This window comes from Haemaphysalis longicornis, unplaced genomic scaffold (genome assembly GCF_048455015.1).
Source record: "Haemaphysalis longicornis isolate Haplotype H1 unplaced genomic scaffold, Haemaphysalis longicornis Haplotype H1 scaffold_1, whole genome shotgun sequence".
Lineage (NCBI taxonomy): Eukaryota > Metazoa > Arthropoda > Arachnida > Ixodida > Ixodidae > Haemaphysalis > Haemaphysalis longicornis.
This window is the reverse complement of record NW_027526203.1, coordinates 165,297,371-165,319,080: the sequence shown is the minus strand read 5'-3', so window position 1 is coordinate 165,319,080 and position 21,710 is coordinate 165,297,371. Positions and strand designations below refer to the sequence as shown.

Below are 21,710 nucleotides of genomic sequence, written 5' to 3'. Positions count from 1 at the left end.
AAAGGGGTGGCCAGTGGCCTAAGAAAGGAGGGGATTGTTAGGAAGCGGGTGCAGGGATCCTCTACAACCTAAATTCTCCGGGCTACGCCTGACTGGCGAAAACCCGCAGGGACAATAATCTCTCGTGGGCATAGCTAGGATTCGTGGGCGTCGTCCACTCTGAATTCGTATGATTGCACCTGTTGGGCGTGTCGGGCTCGGAGTTCACGGAGGCCACCACAGTCCCACAGGAGATTTCGAATGTCCTGCTTTACTTTTTAGTCCTTGCAGTACGGTCAGGGGTACGGTGGGTCGATGGAAGCGGCGGAGCCGTCGCGTCTTTCTGGGTTACTACGTGCCGCTACTTTAACATAGGAGCGCCATTTGTGTAGCACATCCTCTGTGTACGGGCGGCACCTGTTCGGGCCTTGTACGTCAGAACTTGGGCAACTCTGGGTAAGTCCTTTGGAAGAGGGTCTCATTTTGGGGATTCATGTCTCTCATGTTTGTCTTTATTCGTTTTTTCTCTTCTTCAACGAGGCTGGCCGGGTCAACGTCAATCAGTGGTGGCACCGGATGTCGGGAAGCCAGCGGAGCGTAGAATTTTGCCCGGTCGCTATCGCGTGAGCAACCTCGTTTCCGAGGTTACCCACGTGTCCCGGCACCCAGTCGATGCACATCTGGACGTTGTGGTGGTTTCTTAGTGATCTGCACTCCTTAATGTGATGGCTCACTGAACCATCGATGCTTGGTCCTTGAAGTCGTTTGATGGCTTCTGTGTTGTCGCACATTATGGTGATTTTTTCTCGTGCCACCCACAGTGAGCGCGCCGCCTCGGTGCGTACCACGAGAGTCCCCATCCACAAGGCATGGAGCTCGTTGCGTGCTCGTAAACTCGTAATATTTGTAGGCCTGTGATCCTCTGTATGACCCAAATGGTGTTACCACTGCAAGGGTCGCCTCCCGTGTCTCCTCATCCCAAGCGGCGGCTGTGTAAACAGTAGCTGCCTGAAGCTCGGGGTCATTGGTGCTGCGTGCACGAGCCTCCCTTTTCTTCGTGTGATGCTCCTTGTTGCGTCTCCGGGCAACACCCTCTGGCTAGTCCAGAGGGTGTTGCTCCGGGGCGGTGGTTGTGGTCGAGTAACGAGCGTGTCCTCCCAAGGTGGTGTCATAAGCAGTAGTTGGGGTAGCTCGGGACTGACCCATTCATCAGCAAGGCGTATGATACGCCTGCCAGCGCCAGCATCCGTTAGAGTTCGCCTTGAGGCATTATTGTCTCTTCTGGCAGCGAGCGCGGCCGCCGAGGGCAGTCGGCCGTACCTATGTAGGTCCCCAACTTTTGCGGGGCGTAAGATGCCGGTGACCACCCGAAGGGAGTCTCGGTACAAGACTTCTAGCTTGTGGGAATACATTTCACACACTAGTTATTTCCCACCCCGCAGCCATCCGCGCTCAGCAAACATGCCTTGCGAGCGCCGGCTGCGGATGGGTCCGTTGTTTGCGGAGACAGACAAAGGTAGGAGGCGGAGAGGGCAAAACACCAATGGCAGCATTTCTTGCGAAGTGCAAATCAAATATACTGCATACAGACTAATCATAGGCCATAACGGTAACACTGGGAGCGAGGCATTAAAGAACGCTAGAGATCGAGATGGTTCGACTCACCGCTGGATACCAGAGCAGCGGGGCGCTGCGCGTGCGGGCGCGGTTGCAGTCTCCCAGCTCGCCCGGACGCGTCTCTATGTGGCGCGTTCCCCAGGTCCGGACCAGCGCGCCGAAACGTCCGCGCCCTACCGCATCCCCAAGACAAGAGACTGTCCTCTCGTCATGCGACAACCCACCAGACCTCGCCGTTTGGTGGCGCTAGTGCTGAGGAAGAACTGGTTCTCCGGTATACAAGGCAGAGGGGAAAAGGGTCAACGCCACCACCCGGGCGACAACGAACCCTCTGGTCGCTGGCACCCTCCCGTATGGTTACCGTCGCGCGAGCGAGGCGCATTGTGCCACGCCAGCCGCGATGGGAAGCTAGCCAGAAAGGGGTTCGCGTGAAAGTCGCGATCCCCACAAGCTTTAGCATCTGTGCCTTGGTTAGGTAAATGGCCCGCCTTATCTGTGGGGACCATGGTAACGAGCGTTCGCAGTACTATGGTGCAAGCACCGCCGAAGTAGATGCCGATCCTCTGTACTACGTGCAGTATCGACTTCCACGACTTTCGGAGCTGCGATAGCCATTCTTTGGGAGTGCCATTATCGTTTCTATGCCCAGTATTCGAGTAAAGCCATCTCTCGGTCGCTATATGGCGTTCCCATTCAGGGTAACGTGTACCTGGGCACGCTCAGCTTCAGAGCCCCGAAAGACCAGACACTGCGTCTTCGTTGGAGACACTTGCATGCCCGTTGGTCTTAGGTATTCTAAGAGCCTGTCGACGCCTCTTTGAACAGCACTTACAGTGGCTGTACACTGCTGTGGAATGTCCCAGATGGTGACATCATCCGCGGAGGCAGTCCAGCGGAGACCCAGTATCTTCCTCAGTGCCCGGGTGGTCTTAGCCGTCACAATGTTGAAAAGGGTAGGCGATAGGAATGCTCCTTGAGGTACTCTAACTGCGGCAGCATAAAATACCTTGGACGAGGTGACAACTGCTGTCGAAGCAACAAGCTAGAAGGTTCGACGCCGCAAGAAAGTTCGTACAAAGTTCTGAATACCGGAGCTCGCACCTGTCTCAGCCAGAACCTCAAGCAGGTGTCGTGTCTAACATATCGAAAGCTTTCTGAAGATCGACAGCCACCAAGAGCCCGGGAACCTGGCGGAGCCGCCCGTTTCAACGCTTAAAAGCTGCCTTTATCAGGTGTATGCTGTCATAGATTCATAGTCCCTTCCGAAACCCAGCCTGTCCAGGGTCGAAAAAATCTGGTTTCACGTATTCCAAATGGTGGTGGAGTCTACTAAGCACTATTCTTTCCAGCAGGTTGCACGGAGTAGACGTGAGCGAGATGGGTCGCAGGTTGTCTAATCTGTCAGTAGGTTTCCCTGGTCTAGGAATAGCTCGCACTACACAGTGGCGCCAGTTATCAGGCATGAGGTAGCTTTTCCAGACCATGTTGAGCTCATGCAGCAATTTTTCGTTTTGTCGTTCTTCCATGTTGTGAAGCATCGCCCAGGTGATTCCGTCCTTGCCCTGTTCACTTCTTCCTTTAACTGAGTCGAGTGCGGCTGCGAGCACTGCAGGGGTAAACAGCGAGTGTAAGCCTTGATCAAAACAACGGGCATAGGATCATACATAGAGTCTTCGCCCTCTTCGCTGTCGTACGTGGCTTCGGCAAACAAGGTGGTTGCCAGGCTCTGTTCATATGTCTCCGGGTCCATGTTGAGTTTCAGGCGAAGGTTGGGACCTGTATTATTGGCTTAGGCATGCCACAGATTGAACGAAATGTTTGCCACAGTCGACGAAGGATGCACAGTGGTCTTGCTACCTATCACGAGCCAGGTGTTTGGCGTAGCACCTAGCTTCGGCAGTTTTGTGCCTCAGACGGAAAACGTCTACATGACTGTTTCTTTAGATTGATTGTGGGGTTTAACACGCCGACGCAACGCAGGCGATGAGGCGCACCGTAGTGGAGGGCTCCGGATTAATTTTTACCACCTGGGGATCTTTAAAGTGCGCCGAAATCTCGTACACACGGGCGTTTTTGCTTTTCGCCTCCATCAGAAAAGTGGCCGCCTCGGCCAGGAATCAAACCCGCGACCTCGTGCTCAGCAGCGCAACGCCTTAGCCACTGAGCCACCGCGGCGGGTCAGACTCTTTCCATTCTGAATGAAAATGTTTTAGACGCTTTCGTGCTGCCCACAGGTTGGTAAGGTGCTTATCCGGGGTAGGAAGCTCTGGGTTGATGTCCAAGATGCGAGTGGCAAGGGCTACTGCCTTCTTTAGTACCTCATCGACAGGCCGGTTGCCTTGGTATTGGCTGAGCAGCGTCCTGAACTTGTTCATGTCCACACTCCTTGTCCTCCGGCTGTCGCGCTTTCGACCATTTGGGATAGCTCAATCCATATAGGATAGTGGTCAGAGCCTAGGGGGCCGGGATTTGGCCTCCACTCTATCACCAGTGAGCGGCTGGAAGTCCATGTGAGGTCTGGGGTCGTACAGCGCTGCCCTCCGTGGAGGCCGTACCGGGTGTGAGAGTCGAGGTCATTGGCCAACTCCATTCCGTAGGTTGCCATCATTTCGAGAAGTGCTGCTTCCCTGCTGTTCTCATAGGTGTAGCCCCAGGCTGGGTGTTGCCCGTTAAAATCTCCCGATACTAGGAAGTCATCTTCTGGTTGTGCTGTCTGAAGTCTGCGAATCCACATGTAGTCTCGCTGCTGCTCAGAAGGTCATCTCCCTTGGCGGTAGCCACAAGTGGCTGGCCTTGCGTAGAAAGAAACCGCCACAAGCGGCCTTGAGCGTGACGGGATGAGGCCCCTGCCTGCCACAACCTCCTGCAGCGAGTCGCAAATGGCAGGCGTGTCGATACGGGTGTGGACTAAGTTCTTGTGGACGAACATCGCGCACTGTGCCTGAACATGATGCGCGTCTTGTCCCGGGAGTTTATGATGAATGCTGGGTGGGAAATAGATCCCCGGATTCCAGCGCTTTCCCCGCTCGTTTCCTTCAGAAGCAGGAGAGCGGGACACCCGACAGTCTGGAAAAGTTATCCCGACGGGCGAGGTAACAGTACAGGACTCGAGCAGAGTGACAGCAATGATTCACTGCTCAGACAGGAATGGGTCATAGTGCTTGGGTGAGGCCTATTTATACCCAAAAGCGCCAACTGTCAAAACAAGCGTTCCCGCTAGATTGTGCAACGCCACGAACGTGACAGACACACACAACACTCTTTCCAGAGTTCGTGAGCAGTCGGTAGTAGCAGCGCACACTGAGTCCGAGAGAGGGGAGAGAGGAGGACTCCGCTGCGGACGCGGGGCCTCCGTGTCCTTGGGGCGCGTCTCGGCCTGTTGCGTCGGCACGCCATCGAATCTTGATCGCGCCGATAGATGGGCGCCAGAGATCCTGGGCTTGTCGAGACGTGAAAACATGAGTCACCGACACGGTGGGGCTTGTTGCGTCGGCACGCCATGGAGGCTTCGCCTCACAGGCGAGGAGTGTTGCAGGAAAGTACAGCGGCGGGCCGAATCGTAACACAGCGCTGAGCTAAAATTACCTGATTACCCAACAATGTCTTATTGTTTTCATACGGGCACTTTTTACTTAGATGTTTAGCATGAAAAGTAAGCATATGCTGTTTGGCACAAAACGTGAAATGCATAGTCAAAGTATGCTGAGCGGCACATGTAGAGGAATTTAATTCCCGTTGAAACTTTCATTCTCTGAATGGCATCTAGGTCCGGAAGGCTACGTAAAGTGGACCTAGGTGTCTCTGGCTGACGCCGAAAACCGAACAGGAATCCACGTAGAACTCTGTCAGCTGAAGAAAGAGAACGCAGGGAATTTTGCAGGGAATTCTTGAGAAACCTGCGAGGAAAATATGCTAAAAATATGAATTTCTGAACCGAGATATGGGAATTTTTCGCCCCAGTACTGAACATCATTGAAACGAACGCCCGCCGTCCGACGCACTTTGTGCAGCAGGTGCCTTGCCGTATTAGGCCTAGTCCCTGTTCGATGACGAGAACGGGCCCGTAGCCATTCTTGTCATCGTACAGAGACTAAAGTGCACAGACTATGTAACAGACGATAATTGTCGAACCGACCTGTCACCTCTGCTTGCCGTCTGTGGCTGCGTATCTGCGTCGTTGTTCAGACAAACTAACAGCCGTTTCGCGCATCGTTTTATCGTCGAACATTCAACATGTCTGTGAGAAAAGTATCAGGAATGTGATTGTGCGCGCAATGACGGAGAGGCGTCGGGATAAGAGGGGCAGCTCTTGCTTTGTGCCACTCGGCAAGAGCGGACAGAGATCATGTAAGGGAAAAAGGTCACTTTTTCGGGTGCCTGTGGAGCCCGACCGGCGTGAATTGTGGCCCAGGAATATAAAAAGGGCTGACAGGCCACTAGACGCAGGCAGCGTTGTCTGTGAGAGGCACTTTGAATCGCAATTTGTTATGCGGAGAGAGAGAGAGAGAGAAATAATTATTTATTGGAGAGTTTAGCTTCAACCCAAACAGGAGCTGGCTACTCCAGGAATTGGAGCATACAAAAGGTACAATACCTTCCCTAAGGAACCACAAGGGGTTAGATTAAGTACATTGAGACAGCAGCGGATGAAAGATGCGCACTCAGTAACTACTTGCTCTGTGTAGTACACAAGCGCACCCATATCTATATATATATATATATATATATATATATATATATATATATATATATATATATATATATATATATATATATACATACATGATTCCTTACAGCAGTGGAATATCGTTAAAAAAAACAAGAGAACTATACACATCTATATACAGACGACATCCACGACGCGACACAGATAGTTTCGCCAATATACATAACACCCTTGTGTGTTTCCACACCCATTTCAGAGCGTTTCAGAGGAAAGTGCACGCATTTAATAGTGTTCACACATCTTCGTCATTTGAAAAAATTCCCTTAAGGCAAGGAAGGCTGTCGTTTGGTTGCGTACATTGTCCCACGGACCCAACAGTTTCGGCAAGGATAGGGGTGTCCGAGATAGCAGGTTAAGCTTATTACTTAGTTTTTTTCGCTCGGTCGCATATAGAGGGCACTCAAGCAGGACATGATGCACATCTTCAGTTTGGTGTTCACAAGCACAGCAGGTGTCATCAGCGAATCGAATACGATAAAGGAATTTCTTGGTGTAGGCCACGTCAAGGCGAAGGCGATGTATTAACGTGTCGACCGAACGACCCAGATGTTAAGCGGAAATTCGAAACAACAGTGAACGGTGAGCTCGTGCAGATTGAACGAGAGCGGCCGTTCCTTACTAATGATGCCGTTCCTACGGTTTTTCCTGACGCACCAAGCTACATGTCAAAGTCACTTCCTAGGGAGAGAAAGGAGACGAACCTGTCTGACCAACATGTACCTGCAGCAAAGCGAAAAAAGGGGAGTGCCTCGAAAAGGAAAATTCTGCAGAATCAACTCAAGGGATGGAAAGTGAAGCTTGGGTCGCCGAAAGGCCAAGATTATCCTTCGGCAACCTCTAAAAATGGCCCAGTTCTGGTCCAAAACCACCCTTCCCAGCAGCCTAAATGTGTTCTAGTACATCGAATATGCGAGCCCGATGCTTATGGAAAGGAGGGCATAGTAGCTTTCAAGAATTTGATAAGAGTGGGAGAGGCGGGTTCAAGACAGGATGAAAGGCCAGTAGCTGCCGTATACCTGAACGGTAAAAAGTCGCAACACCAGGAGAGGCTGAAGCACTGACCAACGATATGAACAAAATCACCTGATGCCTTGGAGCAGGGCTACACCCGGTTGCGGGCAAATGCTCATCCTTCAGCGGGACGTTTCTTTTTCCAAGAAGTGTTCTCTCATAGTCAAAGATGATCAGGCGAGTTGCATTCACTGCAAGTATCAGCGAAAGCTAATTCTCAACCAACCTGCGCGGAAAAGATACCTGTAACGTTTGGCTGACAGACAAGGCGATGATCAACATTTTGCTGGGCCTTGCCAAGACGAAAGGCCCACGGCCGTTTATTTGCTGCGCTTAAGTAGCCGTATTCACAGCGGGGAAGGGGGAAAGAAAGCCAGGAAGGAAAGTAAAGCAGACGGAAGGGGGGAGAGGAGGACGAGGTGATATCATCTAGGCCGAATGCCGATAGCGGATAGTCCGGTCTGTTACAATACCGAGTAAAAGCTAGGAACAACACATGTAGCAGTTGCCGTTCGGCATAACCTGAAAAAAAATGAGGCAGAAATTAAAGGAAGCTGAAATGAGCATAAGCCAGATGGAGGCGGCGGATCATCAACTCTCGGAAAAGCAGTTCTCAGAAGAAAAAAAACTCCCCATCTAAACAACAGGCCGCCGTTCGGGCATGCTTTAAAGCAACCAGGGGCGGTATTCTCGTAACTGTCCCTTTTGGAAACGTTCCTTTTACGTCTTTTTCATCGTGACGTACTTCCGGTTAAGCAGTGGATCTTTGATTCAAATTCCGTAAATGTTCTTGCAAACGCATTTTAAAGAACTAAAACCGTATCAGAGTATCTTTTATGTGTTTATTTGAACGTATTTTGAAAAACTAAACGCGATGAAATTTTTCTTTGTTACGACGTTGAAATTTTCACCGCAAGGGGAGGAACGCCCCAAGGTGGCAGCTGCAGTGCTATCGCCGCGCCATCGACACTGTGCTCAGCATGGTGGAAAGAAAAGGTTAGGAGAGGCCCTGACGTCACATTTGTGAAGCCGTGTCCCGCCATGACTTGAGCCCACTGAGCCCAGCACACTATCCCATCATTCTTTGCTGTCTCCGGTTTGATTTGCCTAACATGGCGTCGCCCTGCCCTCCCGCTTCGCAGCGAAAACAGCTTCGTCGCTAATTCCTCGGTGCGATGTCATGTTCTAAGCTGTTGATTTCGCCTTCAATTTGCCCATTCTAACCCTCACTTAAAGTTTCATTCGAAAAACGGCCTTCATTTTTGAGATAAAAGGACGATTTTTCAGCTATTAAGCCTGGCAAAGTAGCGTTTGTCGTCGTCATAGCAACAGGCTCACGGGATGGCGAACGCAGACGACGGGAGCATTGTTTGGGGTCGTACAGCACGGCGGTCTTTGCGCGCTACGTCTCAGCAGCGATAAATTTCACTTCACTTCACAACGAAGAAACACAAAGTGAGCAAAGAGCGAACTGTGGCTCTCGCCAACGCTGAGCGAAGGGGATTTTCCCGGCAGGTCGCCGGCGGCGGCAGCGGCTCGCTCTGCCGATCTTGACGCGACGTGAGCGCCGCTGCGGCCGGGGTACGAGTTAAGGCCGCCTCCGACGGCAGAGTTTTCAAACTGGCTTAATCTAAAAACGTTTGTCGTAGCGACTGAACTGGTTTGCAAGCGTAGCGAGGCAGCCACATACCAAGCGCCTTAAAAATTTGTCCGTTTTATTCGCCCAAATTTGGCCGCCACAGTTGTAAACAAGTAAGCAACATTGTCCGTGGGCTCAAGAAAAATGACGTAACTTCCTCCACACTTTTCGCAATGCATTGGGATGCTAGGGGCCTCTCCTGAGTAGACCTGTGCGCCGGTCAGAAATCGCCGGCGGCGGCGCGCCGGTGTTCCCACCTCCGGCGGCGGCGTGAAACGGCGCGGGGGTCCCCGGATCGGCGGCGGCGCGGCGCGGAATAGCGGGTGGTGGTGGTGGTGGTGGTGGTGGAGGGGAGAGAGAGAGAGAGAGAGAGAGAGAGAGAGAGAGAGAGAGAGAGAGAGAGAGAGAGAGAGAGAGAGAGAGAGAGAGAGAGAGTTTTGGGGAAAAGAAAATATGCAAAAACCGTGGGGGATCCGGACATGTGTAGGACAATTCGGTGCAGCACGTATCGCTGCGGACATTTCGGTGCACGGGATGTCCCAGGCATTTCTTAAACATTTTAGCTTTAATACTTTCGTTTCGTCAGACGATATAATTTTACGTTCGAGAGCATTAGCGCCTAAAACCCACTTTCGAAATTAAATGTTAAAAATTAACGTTGTTAATTTACTTCCCTTCTACCATTTTTATTTCAGCATTCATGTGAACAACTCTAATATTTTAATTCAAGTGTTACCGAAAGGCTTTGATTTCACTTCACCCACCGCTGCAAGATGCTGCTGCTTTTAGTCGCTTCCTACCTCCCCCCCCCCCTTCCCCGTCCGCCAAACCACGGCGAAAAGAAAGAAAGAAAGGAAACGAGCTAGCTTAAGCACGCGTGCATCCATTTTCATAATTCATAATTTTCTCTATCGATTTATTCCTGCAGTCGGTGTTGGTTCTACTCGAGAACTAGCCATTGATCGCACGGTGGAGTGGCTAAACGGGTGGGGGTGGGGAGGGCTAAGTGCTTAGACCAGCCCCCTTGGTAGATAGAGGGGGGTGTCACTTGTGTTTCTTCAAAGTGTAAACTGGGCATCGAAAACGTGAATACGACTGTCGCGGCTCTCGCAAAACTAGCCTATTCAAAATTTTCCCCTCTTACAATGGAAGAAAAGGAGGAATGTCTGGGGTGTCCATGATATGCGCGACTTCAAGAGTTAATTGTAGGTGGGGCGACTGAAAGGAAAGAGCGATTCCTGGAGAGGGGCGCCTTCCGTGTGGCCGCGACGCGCGGAAGAATGCAGCCGACGAGCTTGTTCCTCGATGGGGGCGACAGGCGCGAACGATTGTGTCCTCAGCGGCTTTTCGGGTGGCTTTTTGTTGTGCACTACAGAGGTCGTGTGAGCTCACGCCGAATGTATCGCTTTTTCTTGCATCAATGCGGTGACTCTTTGGAGAAGGTGATGGCCGCTTTGCCTGTAAGATTTCCACGGGAAATTGAACATAATAACCATAATATTACTGAAAAAGAAATCTGGGAAGGCTAAAACTTACAGACAGACGGAGGGGGAGGGGGGGGGGGGGGGCTGGGAGAATGAAAAGGAAATGAAAGTAAGCATGTAAAGCTAAAACTGAGGTTGGTTTGACCGAACAGAATTGGTGGTATTTGTACGCACAACCTGTACGCGCTTGATCAGCATTGATGAGATATAGAACCTGCAGCTGTTTTCAAAAGGCCCGTTCTTCCTCCGCGACAATATCCTAAACTTGTCCGTAAAAAAAAAAAGCTGGCGAGAACAGTACTCTCCAAATTCATTTAAACATGACAACGCAGCCTAAATAAACTTTTCATAAGATTGTCTGCATTTTTAGGGGCAACCGAATGTTTGTAAAGTTGAGGATTGTGAGAGTGTGCATTTTATTAATAGCATCCTCGATTAACCGCACCGGTGCACACCGGGGCACACCGGTGCGCCTTTTCATCCTCGATAAACCGCACCGGTGTGCACCGTCCGTCCTCGATAAACCGGGGTGCACCGTCGCGGGGCAATTTTTGGTTGCACCGCCGCGCACCGAGAGAGTCGACGGTGCGCCGGCGTGCAGTCCCGAGATGCATCGCGGACGATGCCGGCGAAGGAGCTTCCTCCGCCGTCTGCTGCAGCGACGGCGCATCGCCGCACTCGTGTCAAGGCGGACGGAGTTGTGTATTGTTGCTGACAAGGATGGCGTGCTTGTGAATTCATCGGGCAACGATGCGACAGTCTCCTAACGGGCGGTAACAACGGCCAGTGATTGTAAATGAGGACGCGAACTTTGTGTACTTCAAAGACGGCTGCATGCATTGCCAGAAAGTTGGGGATTGACATTCGTTTCGTTCGATCGAATTATCATGAACTGTTACTGGAGTGCCTAGACGATGAAGACCTACTTGTTTTGCTGTAACGGAAGGGCGGAACAAAACAGGCACTCGCATTATGGCTCAAACGAAGATTAGAAGCAGCTTGTATGTAGCTGTTTAGTGGAAGCGGTACGTTGTTCCGCATGTGTGACGGATTTAAGTTGTGCGTACATATAATCATTGGCCTTCAATAAATACCACTTTCAAATAGCGCTGTGTCTCATTACAGTGCTGTATTGTTACTTGTGAACGTTTTTATGAGTTGATTTCTTAGATTAAGAGATGGCGCCTGGGTAGAACCGCCCCGTTTGTCCTCGATCAACGCTCCGTGCCGGTACGCACCGTCGTGGGGCACTGTGCACCGCACCGGTTTTGGGGGCAACACCGGTGCGTGTTTATCGAGGACGCTATAAGAGATGGCGCCTGGGTAGAACCGCCCCGTTTGTCCTCGATCAACGCTCCGTGCCGGTACGCACCGTCGTGGGGCACTGTGCACCGCGCCGGTTTTGGGGGCAACACCGGTGCGTGTTTATCGAGGACGCTATTAGAAAAAAATACATAAAGAATGCGTTAGCCATCGAAAACATCGGCTAAATTGTCTTTGCTGATTAGCATGCCCCCAAAAAGAGCGAATATAAATAACGTCTTGTAGTAAATTAAAAAAAAAAAAACATGTGCAGAAGAATTTAATCAACTGGCTGCAAAACAGGTGTTCCCTGAACTAGGTATTAAAGAAAAATACAAAAATGTTCAGTTTGTACAAATACCTGGCAAAAAATCGCGAACACGACATCAATATTACAAGGCAATTGCTGCCCTAGATTGTTGTCCAAAACCCATGTTAAGCGAAAATAAAAATATAACGGCTGTTTCAAGCAAACAAGCACCCGATAATACGGTCGCCGAAATGTTCGCGCAAGGAAATGCCGTGCACCGAAACGTCCGTACACCGATATGTCCGTACACCGAAATGGCCTAGACCTGGGACGCCGCTGTGCGCTTCTTTGGTGGAGCTCCCACGGCTTCTAGTTCAATTTTCACCGATACTGATTAAACCTCGCAGCGTAGAGCTTCTATGACATTCCAGACACTGAGAGGCTAGCTGTGTCCGACTAAGCTACTAAACCGACGGTTCCAGGCTTCCTGCCTTCGCAATTGTTGGTTGTGTGGTTTTAATCCAACTACTTGCATTAAATTTTTTTATCGATGCTCAGCCTTACCATCCATCCATCCATCCACCCATCCATTCATCCATCCATCCATCAAACCGTCCGTCTGTCGACCCAATCTGGTTTGTTGGGTTTTAGCCTCCATGGCGTTAATTTCTGCCCCTATAGGAATATTAAAGCATTCCATCTCTTCTTCAACCCTTTGGCTAAAACGCAAAGGGATAAAATCAAAAGCGCAAAAAAGTTCAAATCTAACTTGAAGGAAAACACGTCGACTGGAGTATGGGACCATTTTTTCCGTTTCCGGGGTTCACCCATCACAGCCACGGTGGCTGCTTTTCAGATTGAGTGGAAAAGCGAAAATCCCATTGTGTTGAGATGTTGGCGCACGGTAAAAATCCACAGGGGATCAAAATTAATCCGAAGCCCCCCACTACAGCGCGCCTCTAGCCCATGGGTTTTTTTTACTCACAAGTGTCAAAAAACACATGGGCTATGAGGCGCTTCGGATTAATTTTGATCCAGTGCGGACGACCAGCTGGCACCACGAATGGGGTTCTGAAATGAGGACACTACTCCGCAATTTTTGTGCTGACGAAATTTATTCTCTCTCTGTCTCGCTCTCTCTCTCTCATAGCTCATGTGTAGCTTCGGTGCGCTAAACCCCGCAATCAATCACGTTCACGTCACGCAGCACGCGCTATTAATATACAACTTTTACGTTTCAAAATCATAGCTTTCTTGCGGAGCATGGACATTGCTCGTCGAAGCTCTGTTTGGGATAGCCTAATTCGGCTGTAAAGAACTCGCAATGAAGGCAAGAGGAGTAAGAATGCATTCGTAGACAACCCTCTGAATTTCTGTAGATTTTCTTATGGTACCTTTCACCATTATTTCTGAATTCTTTTTCTCCAAATCGTCTAGTTAACTGGCCTCCAGCGAGAAAGGGCAGCATGATGTACGCTCCTCTGCCCTCTGGGACGCTATTTTATCACAGTGCTCAAATACGACATTGGTTGTCTGAAGTTGTGCGGGTATTAGAATTTCCTTCCAATTTTGTGTTTCACATTCGTTTAAGTAATGCATTGCTGACGTTAATGAGTTGTGAATGCTTGTGCCAGGCTCACAGTTCCGGAGATCCTAGCTGCGCTTTCATTGACCCTTCCTGCGTACCTGGACAGTTCATTTCTTGACCCACCTCCCGTGCACTCTTCCCGTAATGACGCTGCCCATTCAAGCTTGCGCGCTACTGCGGCGGTTTCTTGTGCACTGTTCCCATATATTCTTCGATGTTAGCCGCTTGTCCCCTTGAGAGAATCGACGAGTGGTGGGAGGAGCGGCGCACTGATTTTGGAGACTTGTGTACTTCGGTCGTTCTCTTTCATCCGCATTTATTCTTATCAGTCGCTCTGAGACCGCATCTTTTGTGTTAGTGTTTTATTTTCCTTGCAGTGTATACTTTTATCCCCGTTGGATGACTAGGAGGAGGAGGAGAAAAGCGAAAGGAAAGGCCGAGAGGTTATCCAGGCTGAAATTAATACGCCAAGGGACCGGCCTTTATTAAGAAGGAAGGTGGTCAAACACTTTTGGTCATGTTTGTACAGTAGAAATAATATGGCTTGAGGGGCTGAAGTTTGCGTTCGCTCCTGTCCTCCATCCTACTTCCCTTTGGAGAAGAAAGAAAGAGGGCTATTGACACAGAGAGAGTCGGGTGGGCCTATTTAACCATGGGGGCCTGGAGTAACATGGGTGCCTGGTCATTTTAGAGTTTCTGAGAAAGCGGATAAAACAAGAAAGATGTCGTGCTTGCGTGGCAGAGGGAAAAGCTGGGGTGCTTCAAGAGGATTCCGAGTCAAGCGCGTCGAGACGGTAGGAAATCACGCATTTATCCTTTGTTAACAAGGTCGCGGGACGCATTCAAGAGGCTTGGTATGGGGCGGACGGGCCGGGAAGAAAAGGTATTCGGAGAAGGAGGAGAAGGAAGGGGACTAGAAGTCTCCCCACAAGAGCAGCAGAATGACTGATTCCAGGCTGAATGTACAAATCATCCGTTTATGCATGGTGGATCGCGATTATTTCCCGACGAACAGCACCGCTGAGAGAGGCATTTCTTCCAGAGGGAGAAACGACAACTTCCAGCGAAGCGACGTATTTTCCTTTCATACTCCTTCGTTCTTCAGAGTCGCCCTTCAGCAGCTCCCCTCAAAGAAAAGAATAATAGGCGGGGCGCGGGGCCGGCGGCGCGCCGAAAATTTTGCCCGGCGGCGGCGGCGGCGTACTCATTCCCGCGACTTCGGCGGCGGCGCAGACGGCGCGACTAAAACAGGCGGCGGCGGCGGCGTGGCGCGGCGGCGCACAGGTCTACTCCTGAGTATTCTTTCCTCCATGGTGCTCCGTGAGGGAAAAGCGCCCTCCCATCTCCAGCCGCGTTGCGAGTTTCTTGTCCCGCACGCCACGAAAGAACTGTTTGTAGGTAGAGGTAGAAAGCTTTGCTTCAAAATTCAACACGCCGCGCTGGCGTGTGCAGTGGAACAGCGCCGCCGCAGCCACCTGCTTGACATGCGTCGGGCATGGTGGGCAGTGTAATCTAACGAACTGGATTTACCCGTATCGACTTTTCCAGATTTTTTGTTGGCGCCAATGAAGAAGAGGGCGTCAAACGTGACGACAGCATCACGTTTTCGGCGTGTCGGAGGAACGCGACGGAGCACAGTGCACCGTTGTCAAGTGTCGCTGCATACGCCAAGCAAGCGTAAACAAGGAGGCTTGTACCGTCACAATTCTTGTGTGTAACTAATATTATTTCACTTCAGGGCTCTGTGCATGTAAACTAGCAAACCTTAATGCGACGGATCGACGCAAGTAGCCCATCCATCTTCGTCTTGCGAATAGGGACGGTTCCTATCTGCGTCGTTGTACGTGGAAAGCAGCGGGCTTTCTTCCTAAAGAACGAGCGTGCTTTTGTTCTTTTCAAGCCGGCCCCGAGTGACGATCTCAACTCTTTTAGGTGATTTGAGCTTATTGTTGTTACAGTTTTCGAACGAGCCTCAACGCCCTAAACTATAGTTTGTACATACAATTTAGTTTTATTAGCCACAAAGTTGTCTCTTTACATGTTGCTCCCTGAAAATAACCATTGTATGTGCACAAAATGTCTTCCCAAATGAAAACATGTGCATTGCCTGCTGTTCATTTCACTTTTAGGCATGTGTGCATGTTGTATGGTTTAGCACATCTCTTTGGTTTCTCTCGTGAAACAAAAAAATCATGACACGCGCGAAGGCGTGCCTCACTGATGTTGATCACTGAAGGTAAGTGAGCGAACTCACTCGATCTGAAAGTCATCACCAATCCCTCGTTAACTGGAAGTTTTAAAATCCGCTGAAAATTTCGGAATTTAGAGTTAAGCGAAAGGCCAAACATTTGTGGCCAGGTCACAGAAATAAGAGCAAGTTGTGATAACTAAACTCTACTGCATAGGGAGGCTTTCGTACAAAGACAAAATAATTCGCAGGAATTCTGTTAAGGAAGAAAGAACTGCGTGGTGCTGACCTGTTTCTCGTTTGCACCTAGTACCAGAAAAGCGTTCTCGAGCTGCTCAATGTATAGCATGTTGGTCGCCGTCGCTACCTTCAACTTTGTAGCAAAGCTGGAGCAGCATGTTGGTTGTTTCTGCCGTTGCACGAACCTCTGAAGGCTCTTCATCGTCCGCATGGTCAGATAAGTGGCCCACAGCTATCCCAACGTTGTAGGCGTCGTACACCATTACAGCGCGTACCCCGCGTAAATTTGCCGTTCAGCGCAAATGTGAACGTTCCGGGCATAGCGGAAGCTAAGGGCTCAAACGGAGAACTTGTCAGCTGCCTGCAGCGGACTTTTCCTTGTGTAGTCATTTCGACATTTCGACATGTCAACATTTCGAGATATTCGTGGTCCCCCGAAAAAAAAACATGGGCCATCTCCACTATATGTGAAACCTGGGGAGGGGTGAAGCAAGCAGTGTATAAGTGTATTTTTGGTGCCTTGGTTTTTTTGGTGCCTTGGCTTTGGTGCCTTGGGTATACAGCTTTGCTGTAAAAGTCTCGTCTTCTTTGAATCACTAAGCGTTCAAGCGCGACGCGTAAATATTTGACTCTCACGGTGTTTTAGTACCGTGGCTACATGAGACGACGCTTACGACGATTGACGGCATGAGACGCCAACAGTTCGAGCCCCTAAGGGGCTTCGCCCCTAAAACGTTTCGAGATAAAGGGAGGCAAATACATAGCGCCTATACGAGGTGAATTAGCGTTGAGAAAAAGCTTCGACTTAACCGATATTTCGAGATAGTCTACCCTTGGCTGGTACCTCGCAGATGTCGTGAAATCCCCCCCCCCCCCCTACCCAACGCTCTGTTGTTAGCAACCTGCCCTGCGGTGCGCCGCACAGGTATGCCGCACATGTGAACCCGGCTGCCGCTGTCGTGATATCCGTGCCATACTATGGAAACTCGACAACAAAATCATGAGTATGGAAATTGCCGTACACGCTAACCTGCGCGCACCCCGTCTTGAGGCCCGAACTCGCACTACCTCACTCGGTTCTACGTTTCAGCCTGCCACCGCTTCCTGCCTTTGCATATTATTTTCTCTCCCCCACTCCGCTTTTAACTTCTCCTTCTGCGTCCTCATCTCTTGCCTACTTTTCTTATAACACAACACGCGCTAATCAAGGACTCCGCCAGGACCCGGTCAACGCGTATGCAGTCGGCGCGCGTGGGCGAGAAAGTACGACAATTTCACGACGCCTCAATTTGTTGCTGAGCCTCGCGAGACCGGCACGTGCATCACTACGCCCGTCATCGGGCCGCGAGGCGGTTGTGGCTGCTTTGAAACACGGTCAGAGCAAACTGCTGGACGAGTCGCTCAAGATAAGTGCGTAGTTTGTGAAATGTAGAGAAAATGGTCCAGAAAGCACGGCACTGCATTTTAACTCCACCCATCAGCACGCCGGATTCAAACTCTTCGCACTCGTAGGGGTAGCAGCACCCACGAAGCAGCGCCACTGGCCCCGCTGCCACCAGTGGCACTGCTTACAACAGTTTTCATCGCAAAAAGGACCCCCCAAATCGGCCCCTAACCACACACCTGTATCTTCTAGTACACTGTACACTTGGGTAGGTGTCTGCGGCAGCGTTTATTGGTCAGCAGCGCCTTTGTGTACGGGTGTGTCCTTCCCCAGACACCCCCTTACCCCCCACCCTTGTGCGGGCGGGTCGGGCGACGTAGCGGTACTCGTCCTTGGAATTGGGCGTCCGCCCCAGGTATTCCTTGTCGATGAGTGCCTCGATGCACTTCTTGATCGTGGCCACGCTGGGCACAAAGTGGCTCTTGGCCTGGCTGATCACCTCCTGGATGAGGTTGTTGTGGCGGAGAAGCTTGCGGGCCTTCATGGTGCGCACCACGGCCGCCTGCAGGTACAGCTTGCGGTCCTCGTCCACCGAGCTGTGCGTCTGCTGCAGCTGCTGCTGTGCGGCCTCCTTCTGCAGGACGGCGGGGATTTTGAGCTTCGAGCGCTTGTTGGAGTAGGCCTTGTTGAGGTGCAGCACCGTGTTGGAGCAGAGCCCGTGCTGGTGGTGGCCCGCCCCCGGGTCCTCCTCCTGCGGCCCCTGCTGTTCATCCTTCCTGGAGCCGGAGAGGAGCAGCAGGCGGGCATCCAGCAAGCCCTGCAGCTGCCTCTGCAGCTGGTCGGGGGCCAGCCGGGTGGCCTCGGCCAGGTCGCGCAGGCACAGGGCGTCGGCCCCCTCGAAGGGAAGCAGCAGCGCCATCTGGTAGGTGCACAGGCTCACCAGGTACGAGCGCCGCAGGAAGTACAACCGCACCTCCACCTGGCCAGGGTGCTGCAGCCAGCTCAGCTTGCGCCCGCTGAACTTGCTGCGGTAGAAGTGCTCAAACTTTTGGACGCTCCGCTTTAGCTCCAGGGGGATGGAAAAGGGCGACACCGCACTCTGGCCCAGGGGCCACGCTCCCGCCTGGAGGACATATATGGAGAACTTGATGCCAAGGTCGATGAACATCCGGTGCATCTTGCTCGTGAACTCGTAGCCGCACACTTGCTTGAGCTTGTTGAGCATGGCCTCCTCGACGTCCATGGAAATGGACTGGTTGTGGATGAGTCGCTTGGCCAGCATCTCGGCGTAGAACTTCTGGAAGACGTCATTATCATCGATGTACTTGAAGACCGTGATGAACTGGGTGAGCTTGTCCTCCATCTCCAACTCGCAGATGCCCTTGGCGCTCTTCCTGAGCAGCGCGTCGCAGTACTTGGCCAGCAGCTTGGCAGACCTGCAGGGCTGCTTGGTGGTTCCCGGGTTGTTGACGATGGTGGCACACGCCTTGTCGAGTGCCCGCATGAACTGGTGGTCGCCTTGGAAGACCTCCTTGACCATGTCCTGGTAGGTGGCGTGTACCTGCAGCACGGCCTCCACAAAGTGCTGGGGTGACATGGCACAGGGGAAGGGCCTTCCCACGATGAGCACGAGGACTGCTGCAGCTCTGCCCTTGCCCGCTGCTGCTGCTGGAGGCGGCCGAGGCCCACACACTCCACATGCATCTGTAGCTGACAGACGAGCTCCTCGAGGGCCCGGGGCCCCAGGGGCCGGAGAAGCGTGTACAGGCGCGCCAGGTCCGACCGACGCTCTGCCTCCATCATGGGCCCACACTCCTGCTGCAGGAACCCTAGGTGAGCACCCACCATCTGCTGCACGCACTCGCGCGTCACCTTGGGGTAGGAGCTGGAGTGGAGGAAGTGGTGTGCGCGCAGGTTCTCCTGGTTGAGGCAGTGCAGCACGTGCTCCATGTAGGTGGAGCAGTCACACCGCTCAAGCAGGGAGTGGGACTCACGCTTCAGGGCGCGGCCTATCGCGGCTAGGAAGGGCCCCTCAAAGAGCTCCTTATACAGGGCCAGGGGCGCCTTGCGCTGGTACGCGTCAACCTGCACCAGCGATAGGATGGCCCCCTGCACCGTGCACTGGTGAGGGCACTGGCCCTCCTGCCGGTCCCGCGCCAGTGCCTGCACCAGCAGCGACCCCAGTATAGGACACAACGGCTGCAGCATGTTACGCCACCACAGGTCCAATCCCAGCTCCCCCATCTCTAGCAGCTGCTCGACGGGATGCGCAGAGCCGTAGCTCAGGTCCGCCTCTCTCAGTTTTTGCGTCTTGATGTGGTGCGTGTTCAGGTGCATGTAGAGCTTGTTGAGGTAGTCGATGCCCTGGCTGTACTGGAGCCAGTGCTTGTAGTAGCCCCTCACCAGGTCATCGCCCGACACCACCAACTCCTACAGGTGCTGGACGTGCGCTGTGAGCAAATTCTTGGTCTCCAGGTAGAGCCGGTCCCCCAGGGGCTCTGGGAAGGCCACGGAGAGCGCATACACATCCGAGAAGCGGTCGGTCCAGATGGGCTTGGGCAGCTTTCTTAGGGTGATCATGTCCTCCACGGTGTCCCGCAGCTGCTCCCACGTGTCCTCGAAGTCGACGCGCTTGGGCTGCAGGGACATGCTTGAGCCACCTGTCGGAGAGCACCAAACGCTCAGGCCTCACGAACAACGCGATCCGTAAACGGCACTTCTTAAAATATGTCTCTGCAAAGTCTCAACAACCTTCTCTGCTTTCATTTGGAACGGAAAAACCATACAGTGCCATACATCAACGGCTTTGCCTGGTGAACGGCTTGGGGGAATTATAGCGAGAAGAGAAAACGACCTTACAACACGTTGGGGGGCGACAACATAAGAACAAGAATTGGCAGGATAACGTTTTGGAGCCTAATCAAACAACGCGTGAATAAGGCTGGTCGGAACGATACTGTTTTATACCCGCAGTTTCCTACGGAGAAGCATGCATTAAACACGGTAGGACACGAACAGCTTTCAAAGCAGTAAAGCACACTTAGGCAGAACAACTCCCTCTGAAAGAAGAACACACGGGCTTTTCCCACGAGCATCGCAGCGGGCGCGCATGCCCACGAGGATCTCAGCCGCGACGCAGTATCGTACAAGAAATAAGCATCACTGCCGCCATTCACTAACACCCCGAGCCATGTTGATTTGGTGGCTTCGCTGCAACATGTGCAGACTCCCCGGGTGAGCTCCCTGCTGCGTAACTTCGCACGCTAAGCAGTATTCGCGGCACGTAAACGGCGCAACTGATTCGTAACTGGCGGCTATAAATTTAGCGAGCTGCAATGCGAAAACCATCATAAAAATTACAACACGTTTCCTGTTATGGGACAAAAATTCATGACTGGGACTGGGAAAACTGGGAAATAAGTGCTCACTTGGCCACCACCTTCAGCAATGACGAAAATCTTCAGTGAAAGCCTCGATATCCCCTCCGGTATCTCCTCTCGTTACTAAGTTTGTTTATTAACTCTTATCCCCACCATAGGTCGGCGTACTCACTCGTGAGTATGCTCATTTGTGCTCATTTGTACTCAAACTCATGAGTGAGTATGATGATGAGTGAGTACACACCCAGATTAAAAGTGAGTACGATGACGAGTGAGTACAGGGGTAAGTCCGCTACTCGTGAGTACAGTACTCATGAGTATGAGTACTTATGAGTACAGTATTCATGAGGTTGAGTGCTCATGAGTATGAGTACTCATGAGTACATAGTACACAGTAGTAGTACTCATCAGTACTACTCGTGAGCATACAGTACTCATGAATACATAGTCCTCACGAGTACAGTACTCATGAGTACAATACTCATGAATACTGTATTTTCGAGTACTTGCACTCGGGAGTACATGCGCTCGGGAGTACAGTAGTGCAAAGAAGTTCTATCACGAACTCGAGTCTGGACTCGCGTGTACGAGTCGCAAACATTTAGCGGTGCCGCTGTGAAGCTTAACTCTCAAGGATGGTAAAATCAGACAACGAAAACTGCGCCTCCCTCCTTTCCCTGCCCCTGTCTGGCGCTGTTAGCGTTTTTCGGCGGTCGCTCGCTAAGGGGTCGCGGTGAAAAAGGCAAAACAAGGGGGTTAGGTCCCGGCGGGAAGTGCAGCCGCAGTGACTGTGTTTCTACGGAACGTGTTGATTGGCGCAGTTATTTTTGTTTACAAATACGCGGCCTTGGAACTTGTAGCTGCTTCGTTCCGCTTGCTCCGTTCAAGTTGCTTTAGGGGGGCGGTGGGATCCGCTAACGAT

The 21,710-nt window shown here is 51.7% G+C and overlaps 1 pseudogene; it reads right to left on the bottom strand.

Moving 5' to 3' along the window:
- Positions 1-4,346: 4,346 nt before the first annotated feature.
- Positions 4,347-20,057, bottom strand: LOC144155566 (cullin-2 pseudogene; annotated as a pseudogene).
- Between the last annotated feature and the right edge of the window lie 1,653 nt (positions 20,058-21,710).